We start from the raw sequence: 23,949 nt of genomic DNA, 5'->3' as shown, positions 1-23,949 counted from the left end.
ATGGACTTAATGATCTTTATAGGACATTCAATCCAAAAACAACAGAATACACATTCTTCTCAAGTGCTCATGGAACATTCTCCAGGATAGATCATATCTTGGGTCACAAATCAAGCCTTGGTAAATTTAAGAAAATTGAAATCATATCAAGTATCTTTTCTGACCACAATGTTATGAGACTAGGTATCAATTACAGGAAAAATACTGTAAGAAATACAAACACATGGAGGTTAAATAATATGCTACTAAATAACCAAGAGATCACTGAAGAAATCAAAGAGGGAATAAAAAATAATACTTAACAAATGGCAATGAAAACAAGACGACCCAAAACCTATGGTATGCAGCAAAAGCAGTTCTAAGAGGGAACTTTATAACAATAGAGTCCTACCTCAGAAACAAGAAACATCTCAAATAAACAACCTAACTTTACACCTAAAGCAATTAGAGAAAGAAGAACAAAAATCCCACAAAATTAGCAGAAGGAAAGATATCATAAAAATAAGATCAGAAATAAATGAAAAAGAAATGAAGGAAACAATAACAAAAATCAATAAAACTAAAAGCTGGTTCTTTGAGAAAATAAAAAAAAAAAGAAAAACCATTAGCCAGACTCATCAAGAAATAAAGGGAGAAGACTGAAATCAACAGAATTAGAAATGAAAAGGGAGAAGAAACTAACAACTGACCCTGCAGAAATACAAAGAATCATAAGGGATTACTACAAGCAACTATATGCCAGTAAAATGGACAACCTGGAAGAAATGGACAAATTCTTAGAAAAGCACAAACTTCCAAGACTAAACCAGGAAGAAATAGAAAATATAAACAGACCAATCACAAGCACTGAAATTGAAACTGTGATTAAAAATCTTCCAACAAACAAAAGCCCAGGACCAGATGGCTTCACAGGCGAATTCTATCAAACATTAGAGAAGAGCTAACACCCATCCTTCTCAAAATCTTCCAAAACATAGCAGAGGGAGGAACACTCCCAAACTCATTCTACAAGGCCGCCATCACCTTGATACCAAAACCAGACAAAGATGTCACAAAGAAAGAAAACTACAGACCAATATCACTGATGAACATAGATGCAAAAGTCCTCAACAAAATACTAGCAAACAGAATCCAACAACACATTAAAAGGATCATACACCATGATCAAGTGGGGTTTATCCCAGAATGTAAGGATTCTTCAATATACGTAAATCAAACAATATGATACAGCAGATTAACATACTGAAGGATAAAAACCATATGATAATCTCAATAGATGCACAAAAAGCTTTTGACAAAATTCAATACCCATTTATGATAAAAATTCTCCAGAAAGTAGGCATAGAGGGCACTTAGCTCAACATAATAAAGGCCATATATGACAATCCCACAGCCAACTTCGTTTGCAATGGTGAAAAACTGAACCCATTTCCACTAAGATCAGGAACAAGACAAGGTTGCCCACTCTCACCAGAATTATTCAACATAGTTTTGGAAGTTTTAGCCACAGCAATCAGTGAAGAAAAATAAGTAAAAGGAATACAAATCAGAAAAGAAGAAGTAAAACTGTCACTGTTGGCAGATGACATGATACTATATATAGAGGATCTTAAAGATGCTACCAGAAAACTACTAGAGCTAATCAAAGAATCTGGTAAAGTTGCAGGATACAAAATTAATCTACATAAATCTCTTGCATTCCTATACACTAATGATGAAAAATCTGAAAGAGAAATTAAGGAAACAATTCCATTTACCATTACAACAAAAAGAATAAAATACCTAGGAATAAACGTACCTAAGGAGACAAAAGACCTGTATGCAGAAAACTATAAAACACTGATGAAAGAAATTAAAGATGATACAAACAGAGGGAGAGATATACCATGTTCTTGGATTGGAAGAATCAACATTGTGAAAATGACTCTACTACCCAAAGCAATCTACAGATTCAATGCAATCTCTATCAAACTACCAATGGCATTCTTCACAGATGTAGAACAAAAAATTTCACAATTTGTATGGAAACACAAAAGACCCCGAATAGCCAAAGCAATCTAGGGAAAGAAAAATGGAGGTAGAGGAACCAGGCTCCTGGACTTTAGACTATACTAGAAAGCTACAGTAATCAAGACAGTATGGTACTGGCACAAAACCAGAAATATAGATCAATGGAACTGGATAGAAAGCCCAGGGTTAAACCCACGCACATACGGTCACCTTATCTTTGATAAAGCAGGCAAGAATATACACTGGAGAAAAGACAGTCTCTTCAATAAGTGGTGCTGGGAAAACTGGACAGCTACGTGTAAAAGAATGAAAGTAGTACACTCCCTAACACAATACAAAAAATAAACCCAAAATGGATGAAAGACCTAAATGTAAGGCCTGACACTATAAAACTCTTAGAGGAAAACATAAGAACACTGTTTGACACAAATCACAGCAAGATCCTTTTTGACCCACTTCCTAGAGAAATGGAAATAAAAACAAAAATAAACAAATAAATGGAACCTAATGAAACTTAAAAGGTTTTACACAGCAAAAGAAACCATAAACAAGACGAAAAGACAACCCTGAGAATGGGAGAAAATATTTTCAAATGAAGCAATGGACAAAGGCTTAATCTCCAAAATATACAAGCAGCTCATGCAGCTCAATATCAAAAAAACAAGCAATCCAATCCAAAAATGGGCAAAAGATCTAAACAGACATTTCTCCAAAGAAGATATACAGATTGCCAACAAACACACGAAAGGATGTTCATCATCACTAATTATTAGAGAATTGCAAATCAAAACTACAATGAGGTATCACCTCACACCAGTCAGAATGGCCATCATCAAAAAATCTACAAACAGTAAATGCTGGAGAGGGTGTGGAGCACAGGGAACCCTCTTGCATTGTTGGTGGGAATGTAAATTGATACAGCCACTATGGAGAACAGTATGGAGGTTCCTTAAAAAACTAAAAATAGAAGTACCATATGACCCAGCAATCCCACTACTGGGCATATACCCTGAGAAAACCATAATTCAAAAAGAGCCATGTACCACAATGTTCATTGCTGCTCTATTTACAATAGCCAGGACATGGAAGCAACCTAAGTGTCCATCGACAGGTGAATGGATAAATAAGATATGGCCCATATATACAATGGAATATTACTCAGCCATAAAAAGAAACAAAATTGAGTTATTTGTAGTGAGGCAGATGGACTTAGAGTCTGTCATGCAGAGTGAAGTAAGTCAAAAAGAGAAAAACAAATACCATATGCTAACACATATATATGGAATCTAAAAAAAAAAAAAAAAAAAAAAGGTTATGAAGAACCTAGGGGCAGGACAGGAATAAAGACCCAGAAGTAGATGATAGACTTAAGGACACCTGGGGGGGAAGGGTAAGCTGGGACGAAGTGAAAGTGTGCCATGGACTTATATATACTACCAAATGTAAAATAGCTAGCTAGTGGGAAGCAGCTTCATAGCACAGGGAGATCGTCTTCTTGCTTTGTGACCACCTAGAGGGGTGGGATAAGGAGGTTGGGAGGGAGATTCAACACGGAGGAGCTATGGGGATATATGTATATGTATAGCTGATTCACTTTGTTATAAAGCAGAAACTAACACACCATTGTAAAGCAATTATACTCCAATAAAGATGTTAAAAAATTATTACAAAAAAATAAAATAAAATAAAATTAAGAAAACAAGTCCATTTGTAATAACATACAAAAACTTGGCATACCTAGAAATAAATGTAATAACTAAAAGAAGAGTAAGAGAGATGCAGTAAAAACTACAAAGCATGTTGAAAAAAATAAAAAACCTAAGTAAATGAAAATGTATCTGTGTTTATTGATTAGAAGAAAAGATTTTTAGAATGCCAATACTTCTTGTGTCAAACCACAGATCCCATGCAATTCTTATCAAAATCTCAGGTGAACTTTATTTTTCCAGAAATTGACAGGCTGATTCTAAAATTTTATGGAAATTCAAGGGACCCAGAAAATTTCATCTTGTAAAAGGGGAATAAAGTTGGAAGATTCACAGTACATGATTTTAAAACTTAGTACAGATCTATAGTAATCAAGACCGTGTGATAGTGGCTTAAAAATAGATTTATAGATAAAGTTAATAGAGTTAAGAGTTCATAAATAAACCCATACATTTGTGGTCAATTGAATTTTGGCAAAAATAACAATGCTATTCAATTGGGAAAAAAATTAATCTTTTTAGCAACTGGTGCTAGCATAGCAGGATATTTACTTGCAAAAGAATAAAGCTGGAATCCTGTTTCACAAAGTATACAAAAGCTAACAAAATGGCTTGAAGAAAAAAATGTAAGTACTAAAACAATAAAATTTTTAGAAGAAAACAGGTGAAAAATTTTGTGACCTTCGATTTGGCAGTGGTTTCTCAGTTATGACATCTAAAGTACAGAAATCAAAGAAGACAGATAGATTAGATTTCACTAAAATTAAAAAACTTTGTATTTCAAAGAACACTATCAAGAAAATAGAAGCTTAACCAAAAGAATGAAAGAAGGTATTTGCTAATCATGTGTCTGATAAACTCTAGTATACAGAAAAAAGGAAATTATATTACCTCATGGTAGGCTCAAACCAAAAAAATCTATAATATATATACACCCAAAAAAAAGAGCAAGGAATCTAAACACAGCACTAAAGATAATCATCAAATCACAAGGGAAGAGAGCAAAAGAAGAAAGAAACAAAAAAACAAAACAATCTTGAGAAAAAAGAACAAAGCTGCAGTTATCACACTCCCTGATTTCAACCTATAATACAAAGCTACAGTAATTAAAGCAGTATGATACTGCGACAAAAACAGACAAATATATCAATGGAAAATAATAGAGAGTCCAGAAGTGAACCCACACTTATATGGTCAATGACAAAGAAGGCAAAAATACACAATGGGGAAAAGACAGCCTTTTCAATAAATGGTGTTGGAAAAAACTGGGCAAATACATGTGAAATAATCAACCAGGACTACTTTGTTACACCATATAGAAATATAAACTCAAAGTGGGTTAAAGACTTAGATATAAGGCCTGAAATGATAACTCCTTGAAGAAAACATAGGTAGTACTATCTTTGACATTGGTCTTTGAAATAATTTTTGGATATGTCTCCTCAGGCAAAGGAAACAAAATAAAAATAAACAAATGGAACTACATCAAACTAAAAATCTTTTGCACAGTGACGGAAACTAGCAATGAAACAAAAAGGCCACCTACTGAATGGGGAAGATATTTACAAACAATATATCTGATAAGGGGTTAATATCTAAAATATACAAAGCACTCATACAACTTAACTTAAAACATTATAATCTGATTTAAAAAAATGGGCACAGGACCTGAGTAGATATTTTTCCAAAGAAGACATACAGATGGCCAATAGACACATGAAAAGATGCTCAACATCACTAATCATCAGAGAAATGAAAATCAAGTCCACAATGAGATGTCATATCACATATGTCAGAATGGCTATTATCCAAAAGACAACAAATAACAAATATTGGTGAGGATGTGTAGAAAAGGGATTACTTGTACCCTGTTGGTAGAAATGTTAATTGGTGCAGCCACTATGAAAACAGTATGGAGATTCCTCAAAAAAATAAAAATAAAATTATGGCACAATCCAGCAATTCCACTTCTGGGTATTCTTCCAAAGATAACAAAAACAGTAATTCAAAAAAGGTATATGTAGCCTTTTTTTCATTGCAGCATTATTCACCAAGGGAGCAACTGAAGTTACCATCAATAGATAGATGGATAAAGAAGATGTGTTGTATATATATATATATACAAAAGCATACTACTCAGCCACAAAAAAAGAATGAAATCTTGCCATTGTGATAACATGGATGGACCTAGAAAGTATTATGCTAAGTAAAATAAGTCAGGAATCTAAAAACAAAACAAAATGACAAACAAACAGAAAGAGAGTCATAAGTACAGAAAACAAACAGGTAGTTGATAAGAGGGGAGGGGAGTGGTGGGATGAGTGAAATAGATAAGGGAAATTAAGAGGTACAAACTTCCAGTTACAAAATAAATGAACTAGAATATAGGAATACAGTTAATGTAATATCTGTGTGTAGGCTGATGGGAACTAGACTTATCATGATGTTCATTTTGTATAGAAATATAAAATCACTACATTGTACACCAGGAACTAACATAGTGTTGCAGATCAATAATACTTCAAAATACTCAACCAAGCAAGCAACCAAACAAACAACAAATCTGATCTCTGAAAAAAAGATCATATTTGTAGTTATGAGAGGAGGGGGCAGCAGTAAGGGGAATTGGATGAAGGTGGTCAAAAGTTAACAAAGTTTTATTTATACGATAAATAAATACTAGGGATGCATGTATAATATGATAAATATAATTAATAGTGCTATGTCATATATGAAAGTTTTTAAGAGAGTAAGTCCTAAGAGTTATCATCCCAAGGAGAAAATATTTAAATTTTTTTTATTTTGTATCAATATGAGATGATGGATATTCGTAAACTTATTGTGGCAATCATTTTGTGATGTATGTAAATCAAATAATTATGCTGTACACCTTAAACTTATATGGCGCTGTATGTCAATCATATCTCAATAAAACTGGAAGGAAAAAAATATCCACATATTAGTGGATTGGTGCATTTCAAACCTGGGTTGTTCAAGGATCAAGTGTAGTTTACATCACTTTGCTCAGAGCCTTCTAATGACTTCTCATTCTACTCAAGATACTTACGTTAGTATAAATTCTATTCTTTTTTCCACCTTGAATTATTTCTGACAAGAAATGTCTTATTTCTCTGGTCACTATTAAGAGTATTTCTTTTTCATTGGTTTTCAACAGTTGGATTTGGATCTCTCTTGGTATATGTGCTCTTTTGTTTTTTATGTTTATCCTCTTAAGGTTCTTTGAGTCACTTAGGTCTTTGTATTTATCGCTCATCTAATCTGGAAAATGTTCAATCATTATTTCATCAAATATGTTTTCTGTCCAAATCTTTTTCCATTTTTTTTTTCTACTCTTTTGCATGTGTGTTAAACATCTTTGTATTGTCCCATAGGTCACTGAGGCACAATTTATTTTTATTAGCTTTATTTTTTTTTGTGATTTAGCTTTGATAGTTTCTATTTCCTTCTCCAAATAAACTGATTTTTTTCCTAGTGTTCAACCTGCTGTTAAACCTATCCAATCAATTTTTTTTCACTGAAGGGTTTATATTTTTTAGTTGTAAATTTTCAATTTGGTCCTATTTGGGAGCTTCAGTTTCTTTATTGAGATTCCATATTTGTTACCTCATTATGTCAAAGAATATTCCAAAATATAGTGATCAACAATAACGATTTAGAAAATACATTAGAAAAATATGCTGAACTCACACTGGCAAATATTAAACAAACCATAAAATAGCTATTACAAAGTATTTTTTATTTGACCTTATTCATTAAAAGGACAATTTATTGATTTGGACATGATTGTGTGATTCATTTCATATTTAATCAATTTATTATTAGCAGGTCTGATTTAGAAATGATCACCAGGAAATAACTACTGGGGTGACTCTTGACACTGAACTAAAGTACACGGCTAAAGGTTGTGTGAAAATAGTGAATGTATTCTGTGGTTTCTGGGATTAGATATATATCAGGGTAATACAGGAAAGATAATATTGCTTGAATTGTGCTAGAAACTATTCTGTTTAAATTCTTCAAATCATCAGACGTAAAATGATAAGAGCAGAATACAGTTCTCAGAGATTTGTGTTCAAAAGTAACCATCTATACTTAAGAAAAAAATATATATGTACATACACATATACATTTATAAAAATATATGTATTTTTATTTATTGTTAACATTTTATTAAACAAATAAAACTAATTATGTTTCATTATTTTATTTTCCATATTTTTGTTATTTTTTATATATATTCAATACTATTCTGAATCTTACATCTCAGCTATAAAGAAAATTTACAGTTTCCCCAAATTTGACTGCCTCAGAATGTAAATAACATATCCAATAAAACATTATGAAACTAAGTAATCTTTCCTAAACTATCAATTATTAAAGGAAATTAATTTATATCACTAGAGGAAGGATTGAATTGACTTTGTATTCTCATGTCAGAAGTTATAATTACAAAATCATTTTCAAATAAAGGAACATTAAAGAAAATGCAGCCAAAATAAAATAGTAGGAAAAATAAAGAATTATGTTAAAAATTTTATAAATAAAACATTATATTGTTTTCCTGGATCTTATTATGATTATGGTATTTATTGTAATTTCTTTTCTCATTATGAATAAATGTTTACTAATTTTGTATTTTTTCCCTATAGAAGTGTTTGTCAAAATTGTATATGCTTGAGGCCAGAACAGAGTGAGAGAGAACTCACACAATTATGCACACTTCTATGTGGGAATGAACATAAAAATATAATTCATAACCCCCAAATATAAGAATATTTAGCAAACAAATGCCAAATATTTTTTCTCTTTACCTTTTCCTCTTCCCCCTTTCTTCTTCCTCTCCATTATCCTTCTGTGTCCAATATCCTCCAGCTTTTCTGCAGTCAGCTACTGATACATTAATGACTTTAGTTTTAGAATTTTTAAACTTAAGCTACACTTTTAATGAGGGTGAAGACATCAATCAAAGAGGACCTAGTAGTGATCTTAGTATATATGAGAAAACATGGCCAACTAGAGCTCTCAACCCACATACATCTCCAATTAGTTGTGCTACTTTGGACACGTTATTTGAACTCGCGGGTTTCACTTTCCTCCTTTATAAAATGGAGTCGAAAAGCTGTGTGGGTGTTTGTTAATTTCAAATAAAGTAGTGCAAAGGTAAGCACAAGGAAAATATACAAGTTTCAAATTTTTATTGTTTACTTTGTGTCTTAATAAAAGCTTTCTATGAAAAAAATGTATATACCAGGAGAAACTGTAAAAAAAGACAACAGATACAAAAACAATATTTTTAAGGCACATACTGAAAAAAAGAGGATGCCTCCCAAGTAAAAACTGTCAGATAAGAAGAGAAACTTTCACAGAGTAAAGCGAATTAAATAAACACAGTTGTCTTCGTAATTCGGCGAGCATCTCGTGAAGGAGGCAGAGAGGAAGCTCAGTCCTCTGGCGTCCCAGTGAGCACGTGGTCGAGTCTCCCCCTGCAGGGGCTGCTGCTAACACGGAGGCCTGGGGTACATGACCAAATACCAGGTCATAGGGAACACGAAATTTAGTGAGAGGGTAAGGATCTTCTGTCAGCTTTGGCATCCATTTTCCAGTCACTTGACACTTCCCCAAAGACGTCGGCGGAGCATCTGCTCTGTTGACAGCATGAGCTGCTTGACATTTCTTCTGAGGAACGAACGATTAGGGTTCTTGGAAAGCAGGATGGAGCCCGGCAGGCAGCCGCACAGCTTCCGTCCACCTCCGCAAACCGCCTCCCAAACGTCATGGATGCGATTACATTCAAATTTTTCTCTTAATAGGTAAGTGAAGGGCTAAACCACAGCCTGCTTCTGATAACAGATCTGCTCTGGGCACAGTTCCGAGGTTTCCACACTGACGGCAGGAAAGGATGAATGAAAGGTTTTCTTTCGAAAGCATGTGTGTCTGGTGCAGGCCTTAGGGTGGACCTGGACCACACAGAGTTGATCGCTTGTTTGTATGACATTTTCTCATTACTAAGACAGGTTTTGAGTTACTATGCTGCTTATTTCTTGAAGAAAGTGTATATAATGGTATCAAATGCCTATAGTAAAAACTTAAAAACTTGCAAGACGTATAAGGAAAAATAAATCAGCCTTCACATTTCCAGGATACACTGCAATGTTAGCCACTGTCACCAGGTTCTTATGTATCCTTTAAGCAGCATTTATAGATTTACAGCATCTTTTTTCTTAATGACTGCTTGGTATTCCATTGCATGAAGGTATTTTCTAAAATTCCTATATTGTGTGGTATTTACATCATACCAATACTGTTTTGATAAAACTACTGCAATGAACAGCCTCACACATTCAGGGAAGGGCAACCAAATGTGGTTAAGAGCCTGGAGTGTAGAGTCAAACTATCTGGAATCAAATTTGAGCTCTTCTTCTTTTTTTTTTTTTTTTTTTACTAGCTTTGATCTTGGGCAACTCACTTAACCTTTATTTGGTTTAGTAGTACTGGCTTCACAGAGTTTCGTGAGGATAAAATTAGCTGATGAGTACATACATAAGTGGAATACCCAGGCCAGTACTGATACACCTTTTAAAAGGTATCACATACTTCTATTTCCACCCATAGAATATGAAAGAGCCAGTTTTCATTCTTCCTCAGTAGCAGAATATTCTAACAAATAACCTTTGCAATTGATAGGATGAAAACTACATTTCACTGTTGTTTTAAATTTTATTTCTTAATTACAAAAAAATAAGGGTATTTATATGTTCTGCACCATTTTAACTGATTTTTTGGTGAACTCTCTATTACTATTTCCTTTCCCTATTTTACCATTTTGTTGTTCATCATTTTTCTATTAACTCACGGAGATGCTCTATATCTTAAATATGACAACTATACTTCTATCCGTGTGGTTTTTATCTGTTGACATTTATTTTGATATTTATATTAGGCCAAGACTTGAAAAAATTATCTGTTTTAATAATACCAAATATCAGTAAATATTCGTAAATTAAAATATCAGTATTTTAATTTATGACTTCTGGTTTCTTTTATGTGCCTTAGAAGACCTTTCATCCTCCTTCAGTAGAATGGAACAGAGAACCCAAGGGGAAAATCACCATACTTGGGTATTCAATTTGTTTTAGAAGTGATTCTGTAGATCAGTGGGAAAAAGACTGTTTTTCCAAAGGGAGATTGGATATCCATATGAAAAACAAAAGTTATTTGGCCTCTTTGTCACAGTACAGCAAGTCCCCTACATATGAATGAGTTCCATTCCAAGAGTGCATTCGTTAAGTCCAATTTTTTCATAAGTCCAACAAAGTTAGCCTAGGTACCCAACTAACACAATTGGCTATAAAATACTGTACCATAATAGGTTTATAATACTTTTCACACAAACAATACATAAAAAACATACCAAAAAATAGAGAAAACATTTTTAATCTTATAGTCCAGTACCTTGAAAAGTACAGTAGAACAATACAACAGCTGGCATACAGGGGCTGGCATCAAGTGAACAGGCAAGAAGAGTTACTGACTGGAGGAGGGAGAGGAGGTGGCAGATGGTAGAGCTGAAGGATCGTCAGTAATAGGAGACGGAGGGCAAGCTGCAATTTCACTCATGCCTGACACTGATGGCGCAGGTTCTGGTTCCTTGCTGGATTCAATTCTATCTACCCTCTTGAAAAAATGATCCAGTGATTTCTGGGTAGTAGCTTTTTTTTTCTTGTCATGGATGACACAGTAGCACTGGATTGCATTCTGAATGGCTGCTGCAACCTTCGTGTACAATTCTACATTTGGGTCCTGTGCCTCAAAAACTAACAGTGCCTCCTCAAATAAAGAAAATCCCCTTGCCATTTCCTGCATTGTGAATCTCTTTGGTTCTTCAGTTACTTCTTCCTCTTGTCTCTCTTTGTCCTTTCTTGGTGCTTGGAGCTTCTTAGCAGTACCAGCTATATCACTGTTGCTTTTACACTTGCTTCTGGACATCCAGAAATAAAGATACGGTACTACTGTACTCTATACAGTACTGTACAGTAAAGTACACAAAAGCATAACCACTTGTAGAGGTGTATGCATGTGACAGTGTACACCAGACACGTGAACTAACTTACGTGATTGATGTGTGAATGCATGTTTGCATCTTTGAAAGTTCGCAGCTTGAAAGTTCGTGTGTAGGAGACTTACTGTACACACAAAATCAAATTCTGGGAGATTGTATACCTATATGTGAAAGACACAACTTTCAGAAAATCATGGAGAAGAATATATTCATGACCTTGGGGTAGGAAAATAGAATAAAAGAAACTGATACGATGAACCATAAAGGAAAGTTTGATAAAATTTGACTACCAAAAGTAAAAATTTACCTCCATCAAAAGCTACAATTAAAAGGAAAACCCACAGAGTAGAAGGCGCTTACAACTCATGTAATCAACAAAGGCTTTATTTCCAGAATATATAAAAAGTGTCTTCAAATCAATAAGAAAAAATACATTATTGAAATGTAGGTAACGCAGTTTAAACAGAAACTCCATGAAAGAACATATCCAAATGGTTAATGTGAAAATGTGTGATGACTCATTAGTAAGCAGGGAAATGCAAATTCAATAAAAATAAAATGTCACTGCCTATCTACTACAAAAGACTGATAATGCCAAATGCAGAGAGAACTTAGAACACATTGCAAGTGTAAGTGCAGAAGCATTACTACGTCAGCAAAGAGTTTAGCATCATCACGTGAAAGAGGATGGTAACTTGGGCAGGGTGTGCAGTTGAAGTGGTGGAAGGTAGTAACATTATGTACATATTTTGAGGAGAGATGATAGATTTGCTGTTGGAATGTACGTGGTGAGGAAGAAAAAGATAGAGTGAAGCATCATTTCAAGGATTGGTCTGAACAAATGGATGAATGAGGTTGTCATCAATCAGTGTAGGAAAGACTGTAGAAGGGCTATTATTTTTCATGGAGGAGGGGATGGTTCAGTAATTCAGTTTCCTGCCATGTTAATTTGAAATACCAGTTATGAATCCAAATGGCAGTGTCAAATAGGTAGTTGCAGATACAAATCTGGAGTTCAGGGATAAGAACCAAGCTAGGAAGCTATACTTGGATTCATCAGTAAAGGGAAAGTATTCAAAATTATGTAACTGGAAGTAATTACCAAGGCAGTGAATATAGGGAATGAAGAAAGTCAGTAAGAAGACTGACCACTGAAGTTTAAATGTTTGTGGAGGTGAGGAAGAACCAGCCAAGGGTATGGAGGACTGGTAGTGAGAAAGAAGGGCAAGCAGGAGATGGTGATAACCTGGAAATCAATCAGAAAAAAATAGTTTTAGGAGGAGACAGTAATTAGCTGTTAAATTCTGTTGATAGGCAAGGCAAGGCGAGAGCCAAGAACTGAGGCCATTGGTGACCTTGAAAAGACAATTTTTGGAAGCCTGGTGGAGATGAAATCCTGAATGAAATGGGTTCAAAGTAGGGGAGAAACCAGTGGTAGAATATAGACAACACTTTTGAAGAGTTTTGCTGTAAGGGAAAGGAAAGAAAAGGCAATAACAAGAGAGGGAAGTAGAGTAGAGAGAATAGGATATGTGTATGCTGATGAGGGAGATACAGTAGAAAGATAAATTATAATGGCATAAAAAAGAGCAGATACGGAAGCAATATCCTGGAATGGGCAAAATTCATGAAATCTCATGTGCAAGTTGACAAACTTCTGTTAGGAGTAGAAGTAATTCATTTATTATAAAACACCAGAGAAGAAAGATCATTGGAGCACGGCTGCAGATAGGTGGCCAGATGTATTAACAGAAGCTCCTGAAATATTTTCTAATCACTTTTACTTTCTCAGTAAAATAGGAAAGAAAGACATTGGCTCTACATAGAGAAAGGGGAGGTCTACAGGGATTTTTTAGGAGAGAGAAAATGATATGCTGTTATCTTCCAGAAGAGTGGGAGAGTGAATGGGCAAGGGAATTGTAATAAGAATGCCAGGAAGCAGTAAAATACTAATTTGCACAGATTTTTATGTAAATATGCAACAATATGACTTTTTAAATCACAAAACAGTATTTTTTTCTTTTATATACTAAAATCATTTATTGTGTTCTGAGAATACTAGATGGACCAGATGTATGTGGTCATTGTTTTTTAGGGAGCTTACAAAACTCTTCCTCCTCTGAGGTCCTCTTGGTAAGCTAAAACATTATTTCCATTCACAGTAAAGTACTGAGAAAACAGGCTTTCGTTCATTCTTTAGATATGCATTCAGAACATACAAACACAAAAACTATACGAAGAAATTTAATTTCTGATGTATTTCACTTTAAAGGACATAATTATTCTCATATTATTTCAAAGTAAATTATCTGTGAATTGCTTATTTCTTATCTGTCTTCTGGATTTTAGGGGCAAAGAGGGCAAAAACGTTTTCAACACCATTCAATCTTCAGGTCCTGGAATGGTGCTAGCACACGGTAAGAGCAAAGTGACTATCTGTTGAACATATAAATTAATGGAAGGAACACAGTATATCAGAATATGCTACTTGAAGAAATACCTGAAGAGGAAAAAGAATCCCACATATTTTCCATTTCTATATTCTACACTATTTTGCTGGAGACTTAATAAATATTGGATAAATGTGATTAACCTATTCAAAATATTTTGACTATAAGACGTATGTAGCCCTAGAATATCACAGGAGTAGAGTATAATGGAACTTACAGAGAATTTTGCTAGATATTGTTTAAAAACATTAAGAAAAGTTCTCAGCTCACTGAATTTCCATCTTCAGCAAATAAAGAAAATGTCATTAATTATTAATGAAAGCCTTTTCACTTATTAATCTGTGAATTGTACGTGTAAGATGAATTCGCTGTTAATAACAAAATGTGAATATGAAAGATAACATGCCTAACTATCAAGTTTGCCGAACAAAGTAAAGTTCTTACCTCTCCTGGGAATGAATTTCATTAGGAAAAATACATTGAGTATTGTTAAAAGTGGAGAACAATTGGGCATGGATGAGGAAGTTATGACATTGATGCATATTCCTCTATAAATACTGAGATTTATCCTGTGCATCATTCAATACATATTTTTTAAAAATAGAGTTAAAGGACCTCATATCAGTGATCTAGGAACATAATGTGAGAAACATGATAAATTAAATGATTGATTGTTCATGTTTTAATGCTTCACACATTCACCGATACTGAAAAAAAAATTGTTCATTTATTTAGGCTCATTAATTATGAACTTAGGATCATTTAGGGATAAAAAAAATAAAACTTCCAAGTTAATATTTTGTTGTCAGTTTCTGAGTAAGTTTCTTAAGAAAACTGGTGAACTGGTTAGCTATGGAATCCATTATTTCAAGTTTCTCATTTTGACTTCAATGTGAAAGTTTACTTATTTATTTATTAAATACAAGCTGTGGTGTAATTTATTTATCTATTAAATACAAACTAGTGTATTATGTTTTAATTATGAAAACATCGGTAAAATATGTATGCTTTTTATTGAATTAAACAATTAAAGAGATATATTTTATACTACCAAAAGTCAAATTTCAATAGGACTACATTGGGTTGCTTAATGGCTTTTTAAATTTTGTAAACATGGCTAATTCTCTTTTATTGATGACTTAACAACTTAAAATCATGCAAATATAATTTATTTTGCCTTGGCACTAATCCAGACAGTACCTGCAGTAAGCATACAGTTCTCTATAAATGGCACTTCTCCTCAATAGGTGAAAAGACAACTAGTAAGTATAGTAAAATTCTTTTCCTCTAAAAATAGTGATGATCTCAATAAGTTATTGCTACCCATTGACTATGGTCAGAGTCCTATAAGTTTCAGGAATGAAATTTCTGTTGGCAGCCTTACACCTCCCTACTTGCAAGGAATGTGCAAGTTAGGGGACCCTGGTCTTCTCTCTTGGTCTGTTTCCTATAAGTGGGACTCCTTGAGGATGGACTATGTTTCTAAGATCTCTGGCTTTCTTTTCAGACAGAATGCTTGAAATTACTCAGCTATATATTTAGCATGTCCACCATTACACTCAGCACTCCGAAATGGATATTGCCTCTGTCATCATTTTTTGTTTTTAATGTATCAGTTTTCGGGCGTTTTTTTTAAAAAATCAAAACCACTTTACTGAATCATCACACCTTGCATGTGCATTGTAAACAATAAATCCAAACATCAGTTAATGGTAACACTACATTACTAATTGTATTGTAACCAAGATAAACCATTCTTCATCTGAAAAAACTTTCCCATCTTCATCATATATTTTTTTTCAATGACTAGAACATTAAGTCTTTCATTGTGGACATGTATACTTAGTACATTTGGTAGATTTTGTGTGTGTGCGTGTGGCATCATTTATTGAATCATTTTAATGATTTTTGAATATCTGACCTGGCATTGGTACGTCACCTTTGTTTGTTTGAATGAGTTCCTGACTTTAATCTTGGCTTGAAGGCTATGGGGTTATTAGCAAAGTGTTGCTCCTATATCATACAATCCCTACTGCTTTCCCACTACATCATCGCTTCATTGATTAGGCAGAGTTCATTGTACTGCTCCAACATGAGCAAAGATTCTTTTCAAGAGAGCTTGACCTTTCTATAACTTTTTTTTTTTTTTGCGGTACGCGGGCCTCTCACTGCTGTGGCCCCTCCCGTTGCGGAGCACAGGTTCTGGACGCGCAGGCTCAGCGGCCATGGCTCACGGGCCCAGCTGCTGAGCGGCATGTGGGATCCTCCCGGACCGGGGCACGAACCTGTGTCCCCTGCATCGGCAGGCGGACTCTCAACCACTGCGCCACCAGGGAAGCCCTCTATAACTTCTTGCTATTGATAATTACCTGAATTGAACTTATTTCTAAGAACTGCACCACCATTCTCGCATTCATGAAAAAGAGCCAGCTTTCTCTTTGTTCTATACACAGTCAAAAGCTATGAAATAGATGTGTCTTCTCTGGTCAGCACTTAACCAGTAAGGCGACTGGCTACCTGAATCCAGTTCCTCTCTCAAACTCACCAGTATAACTTACTTCAACTCTATATGGGGATAGTAAAAGGGAGGGGAAAGAATTGCTATAATAATGGGGCTTTAACACCATGTAAAAAAACATCAGTTTGAGAGGAAGTGTTTTCCCCAAATATTCCATGTCTTTCCATATCCTAACTCACTGGGTTTAGCCACTAAGCTTATGGTCAACGAAGAATGTGATTATTCTTCTACCATGAAGGAGATCAACATTGCTGCCTTACTGTCACGAGGCCACTTCCCCAAAGATAACAACTGCTCTTCTCGATCATCTTCTGGGAATACCACGACATAATACAGATTTGGCTACCCAGAAGTCTAAGATATATTACAACAGTGCATTTACCAATTCCATTCTAGTTCCATACTGTACCTAAGGCTAGGGTTTTCCAATGTTCCATCCCAAATTATTTCAAGCCACTTGGTCCATAACACTTTTTTAGAGATTCTGTAATGGGGTCAAATGACCACATCAAGACTGATGTAAATTTCAATAAATACATGGACCAATTTGAATACAATTCACTTGCCATGATCAGATTTTTAAGAATAAAATTATCTATAAAGCCAAAGAAAATAAACATATGCAATTTTCGAGTCAATCTAAACAAAAAAATGTTAAAATAAATCAAAATCCCCTATTAGCATATCTTATATTAGCATACTTCTTCCTGGAAACAAGAAGTCACATATTCCTATGTTCCTTAAAAAAAAAAAAAGAAAAAAAAAAAACAAAAGAGGGAGGAGGAATAGGGAGAAGAAAAAGAGAGAAAAAAAAGGAAGAAAAGCATGTTCCATGTCAAAATTCTCCAGAAGTGTAAATGCAATCATACCAATTAAGGACAAGCATCAAATTAATTTCTAAGGGTTTTTTAGTGGCTCATATTCTGGCATGAACAAGGTACCAGAATGTGGAGTACAGAGGCTCCTTGTCATTTGTCTTGCTGTGTTTCAGAGCATCTAAGTGCCTACTCTTCTATAATCAAGTTTCCTTTCCTTCTGCACTCTAAAACTTTTCTACCAATGCTGCTTCCTCCTGACAGTAGGGTGTTTATATTGATGACAGGCAATCCTACTGGCAAAATACATTGATTTATAATTTGGACAACTCCAGTTATTTGATCTCCAGATAGTGCTTGATCTCATTCAGTCATATTTGGGTGTCTTCAATTTCCTGATATCCCTAAACATGTATCAACCTAATTCTGTCTGTTCTTCCAACTTGGGAGGTGCCCTCACAATAGTCCTTGGAGTCCCTCTTGATGTATAAATGTCTTCATTGTTTAGATTGTTGGGAAAAAAGCTGTGCTTAATTTTCTCTGTTGAATGGCCTTTTACTTTTTTTTTATAATATATGTCTCAGACGCTGCCGGAATCCTCTGTTGAAAGAAATGTGCTGCCTTTCATTTCTGGTTCTGTCAGAACATTTCTCTTTTTGTTCTCCTGAGTAGGGAAATCGTTTCTAAGAGCATGACTTCTCTGAACCCCAAATCTAGCCCAGATCTGGATTCTACTTATTGAGATCTGCCTGTTTTCCCCCTGGTTCATATCATCCATCCTTTATTTTGCCTTATTTTATAAAATTTCCACAACATATTCTTTGAGAAAACTACTGGGGTCCAGGGCAGGCCACTCCAAAATGCACCTCAATTTTATATTGATAATTTGGAGTTAAAGTTACCTAAGAAATGGCCGATGCAAGAGGAACCCTTTGACTCCCGGTCTCTGTCTTCTTGAAAGCAGGAAGTAAATCTCCCATATGAAAGGTGTCCTCCCTGTACAGGGAGGTATAAAAATATCCTTATCATCAGAGACAGGGAATTCAGAGTCCAGAAATCTGTATACATAAACGTTGTTACTTTGTTAATTTACTACCCAAGCCCAAACTTTGCTGAAGTCCCTTATTAATTAAGTACCCAAACCTATTGCTTTATCTTGTCAACTCCTCACAAATTTAGTTTCTTTGTGTAAAAAGATATAAAATCTGCCTGCTTTGGGTCACTCTCTGAGCATCATTTTATGATCTCCTGTACACATGAAATGAAATTGGGTTTTCTCTTGTTAATCTGTCTCGTGTCACTTTTATTATTAGTCCAGCCACAAGAACTCAAGAGGGATAGAGGGGGGAAATTTCCTCCTCCCGACAAAATGGGTAATACTGGTGACTCTGTTTATAATAATCAATTTACCTTGAAACTCACTCAACAATAATTTGAGCATCTTACACGGATACTCCTAGTCTTCTATTATACCTGTTCCAATAGTATATAAGCTGTTATTATAATTTATCACAATCTTCAAGGATACAGTTTTCCATTCGTTTTTAGCGTGTACTGTATCTGTAGCTTTGAGATGGCATTTCTCAATAGTTTCCTGGGTCCTAGCTCCATCCAAAGGAATTATTTCAGTCTGATCTCTGTGATCTTAACTATATTCTTCTGTGAGCTTTCTCAAGCCCTGATCACTTTTTCTGGCTTGCTTATCAATAAAAATATTTACCTCTTGTCTGTCCAAAACCTTAAAAGTAGGTAAATCTTGGTATATTGTGTCCTAAGTACGTTTTTTTACCCTTTCATTTGAACCGTGGCCTCTGAAACCTTGAATTTCTTTGAGGAATATGCCTTTTCTCTTTTTGCTTGGCTCTCCTAGATCATCCTCAGTCGTTTTCAAAGATAGACTTTTCTTCAGATACCATCTCCTATTCATCTAAACCATGCTTCAGTTTCTCTACCATTTTCCTATGCTCCAACACTGTTTTCATACCAGGCTAATTTTCAAGATTAATTCACCCAGGCATAAGCTTTCTTGAATACTAATAATTGAAGAGGTGGTTCAAGTATTTGTGATCAGCTCTCCTCTAGCTGTATCTGTGTGAAGGTTATATATTCCAGCCTGGCAGGAGCCTTCATTTCTACTTGTATGTTCGTCAATACAATCTATCATATTTCAGTACATAGGGCTACTATTTGGATTTCCAATATTCACAAGCTAATTATCAAATGATGGGTATAACTTTAAGGTATGTTAATAATAATAACAAAGGACATATAATTTTCTAGCTGGCCTTGCATCAGCCCTGGTGAAAAATAGTAGTTACAACCTCACAGCTTTATAAAAAAAAAAAATCTTAGTAACCTACAAACCTGTCTGAGAAACAACATAGAGGTCATTAACTGCACAGAAGTTACTCTAAACTGGGTATTAACAAGCTTTAAAGAAAACTATGAAGATAAGATACCGTGTACTGGTTTCCTCAAAATGTCTCCACATGTAACTTTAGACTTCACAATTCTTAAGTTTCACTGCTTGATGAATGAGTTGTGAGGATATGAGGATACTACACAACCAAACCCACAGGTCTCGCCACTGAAGGGACAGGACCCATGACTGTGAACCTTAGGACTGAGTACAGCAATTGTGAACCTCCAACAGACAGGAGAAAGAAAGGAGGAGGACCATACACACTCAGTCTCCTCTTCCCAACCTCACTATCAAGGTAAGCTCTCCTTCCTCCTGGGGTGAGTTATGGAGGGGCCAGAGACCGGCCTGAAGTAGTATCCCAGTGGGCATCCTGCTCTACAGATGGACATTTCGGATGGGGGCAGGTCATGGGGGAACTTTCCATTTCTGAAACTAGTAAGCACACTTATACATGTTCTTCAAGGAAAGGCTTTTGACTGATGGAGAACAAACAGTTTCACATTAAGCCCCATTGTGTACTCAAGCTCTCTGTATCAGAGAACTCTTTTGGACCTTCACTCATAGAAATATAAGACAAGGAAATCCAAATGTAACAGGAGGATCTGTGGCCATCTAATCCTGCTGTCCTGTTAGCTTAACCCAGAGCGATGTCTTCTTTTCTGTGTGAATTTTCTTCTGAATTTTCTTGATCCATTAAAAGACAGACTCATGCTTTCTACCTGCTGGAGTCAATCGCAGACCTCCGCTGCTCCTAAAGCTGCCTGTGGTGTGAATGTAGACAAAGCAACTTTAATCTGATTTGTGCTGTCCATTGTTGGGTGATATCTCTATTTGCAGGCAAGCAAGAGAGCAACTACTCAGAGGAGATGGACTTTTTTTCCCTAGATAAAGGTATAGTATGGGATTTATATAATAGTAGCAACTTTATTTTGACTAGTAGGTATTTTTGCTTGGTTCCTGAGATCCCAGCAGCCTTTACTGAATTTCCAGAAATAAAAGGTAGGGACTGAAAGAAAAATATAATAGAAATTTATCTCTAATGGTGGTAGAATAATAGCTTATCACATTGAAAGAACAGCATAGTCTTAATTAACATACACAAGAATTGGGTTGATATTGCTACTAACCCCTTTATGTTATAAAAAAGAAAGCTGGCGCAGTTGTTTTCATCTAAAAAATTATTAAGGGACCAATACATTCACACGGCCAGTGTGGTCGTCTTCACTGGGTATACTGCTTAGTTTCAGTGCCTTGAGAGTTACTACCAGTCGGTTTTAGTTTCTGAGATTTTCTAGAATGTGTGCCTTAACATAGTGCCTGATGTAGGGTTTATCATTTCAGTAGCCACATCAGGAATTTATTCTATACCACATTTGGAAAGGTAACATGTATGCTCTCTGAGGTAGCCTTGCGCTGTTGAGTTATCTTCCTAGATAATATATCCCACACACATATTTTATGGAGTTGGACTAAACTTGAAGGTAGTATAGTAGCTTCCCTAAATATTTCTAACCTGAGATGATAATCATTATAATAGTAGTAATAAGTCTATCACTTTAGGTATTACCATAGACACAGAATTTATCTATTAGTTACCAGTTAAAATTAAGCTGATTTACACTCTATATTTAAAAGATATTAATATACTCTTCCATATATTTCTCTTAAAAACCTGAGAAATGGGGCTTCCCTGGTGGCGCAGTGGTTGAGAGTCCGCCTGCCGATGCAGGGGACACGGGTTCGTGCCCCGGTCCGGGAAGATCCCACAGGCCGCGGAGCGGCTGGGCCTGTGAGCCATGGCTGCTGAGCCTGCGCGTCCGGAGCTTGTGCTCCGCAACGGGAGAGGCCACAACGGTGAGAGGCCCGCGTACCGCAAAACAAAAACAAAAACAAAAACAAAAACCTGAGAAATGGATAAGGTAATATGTCTGTTTAAGAGATAATAAATCTGCCTTATGAAGAAATAAGCAACAAGTTTATGAACATTCAATAAATAGGTGGCTAACTTGAAGGCAGGTTTATATCTCTCTTGAATCTGCATCCTTAACCATTTCATGAAACTTTCTCTAAGGAGTAGAATACTTTAGCGTACAAGCTGACAAGGTGTTTCTTTATAGGACCCAGGTAGCCTAGTTCATACAGCCCTTAAGCAGAAATATTAGTAGTGCTGAGCAGAAAAATAAGTCTGAGCCAAGGAACCTGTGTGATGCCCACCTGAGCCTCCCCATGACAACAAATATGTCCCAACAGGTTTGAAGCCTCAACAGACAGGAGATCAAGACCACCTCCCTCCTGTACAACACTCTTTTTTGTCTGTACACCCTATAGCTGCATCACGATATATCCCAAAGCCTTGATAAATCAGTTTAGTCCTGGCAGTGAAGGCAAAACAAATCTTACAAGCTGCTGGAGAGCTAAAGAACATTCACTAAATATCTACAGCAAAAGCAAAACCTGGATAAAGGTTTGAGAAAAATAATGAGGATGTTACAAGGAGTGAAAACACCACTACAAAGGAACTAGCATAACTGGGAAATTTTCATCCTTGGGAAATTCCAAGCAGCCTTTGACTACCAGAGCGCTCATTCACCAGTGTATTATTTCCTAGGGCAGACTTACAATCTGTGAGGTGAACAGCGAGAAGGGGTAACCACCAAGGTGAGACTACTCATTGGACAGAATGTCAAGGTCAGGAGCAATGAAAATACTGAATGTCCTTTGTCTGACCATTATTTGACACCAGTGCAGTTCTTTCATGGGGCTGACATCTAGTCACTTAGAGAAAAACTCTTTGAACTTTTAGTTTTGGAAAATAGACCTCATACAAGACAACACATAATAGGATGACAGAGTATTTTTTTTCTGGTCCAGTCAAATACTTGGCATCAAGTAGTGGGGGAAAAAGTAGAAAAAACAATTCCTAGCCTAAGCTTTTTCTGTAATCATCTAAAATTATCTAGATTAAACTTGAATCTATCTACTGTACCTCATTAAGCACCCTGTTCCACTGCCTGCCCTTTCTATCTGAAAATGTTCTCTCATTTTCAAATCGAATTTCTCTCCCATTAACTTACTGCTTAGGTATATTTTAATGGCTTTCCTTTCAATGTAAGCCCATTTGTTTTGGCTGTGAAATTATCTCATTTCATTGTATAAAGCTCAGCTTCATTTCTAATTTTCAGTAATTGTGTCCATTTCCAGGTGAAAAATGTAAGCCCAAACAAAAGCCCTCTTAAAACTGGCCTGTCATTTTCAATTCTTTCGCTTGCAGACAGTGGTTGTTAATTTTCCTTACAATAATGCATGTCTGTTCTCACCCCCTCCAGTGTACTGTTATAACCAATATAGTGAAGCATCTGCACCTTGCTGTATGAGGTCATCCTCGGATAGGAAGCTGACAGCTTCACACAGTAATAGGTAGTACAGGTGTTGTAGCCCTCAGGTAACTCATCACCCATTTGCTTTCTGAATAAAAGCTATTCAGAACCACAGTTCTAACCTTAATTTTCCATTAACCAGAAGTTCACTGGCTGAAAGCTTTTGTCATGTAGAAACTCTGAAAAAAGTATATTTTATTTTAATCCTGAATATATATTCCCCTACACACTCACACTTAAAACATGCACACATTGGATATACATTAGCATGCATGCACACTCACACATATACACTCCGAAAAAATCACATATATTATATAATACACTACACACACACACACACACACACACACACACACACACACACAGTCTTTTAAAACCTTGTTTCAAAATGAGTTGCCAATACCCTTCAGTCTGATTTGTGTCAATTTGCCAATGGGGGAGAATGAATGGAAGATGACATTCCAAGTAGAGAAATGAGCTTATAGAAAGACACCATGTGCAGAAAGGACCTTGAAATTTTGCAAAACATGGCAAGGTAAGTACATCTGGTAAAGAAAAAAACCCACAA

The 23,949-nt window shown here is 35.5% G+C and overlaps 1 pseudogene; it reads left to right on the top strand.

Moving 5' to 3' along the window:
- The first annotated feature begins 9,449 nt into the window (after window positions 1-9,449).
- The window catches only part of LOC114900490, a 30,867-nt pseudogene continuing 16,367 nt past the window's right edge, over window positions 9,450-23,949 (top strand).

Source organism: Monodon monoceros, unplaced genomic scaffold (genome assembly GCF_005190385.1).
Source record: "Monodon monoceros isolate NGI ecotype Baffin Bay Population unplaced genomic scaffold, NGI_Narwhal_1 Super_Scaffold_19, whole genome shotgun sequence".
In the NCBI taxonomy this organism is placed as follows: Eukaryota; Metazoa; Chordata; class Mammalia; order Artiodactyla; family Monodontidae; genus Monodon; species Monodon monoceros.
Note: the sequence above shows the minus strand (reverse complement) of the source record. Positions and strands in the feature narration are given on the sequence as shown.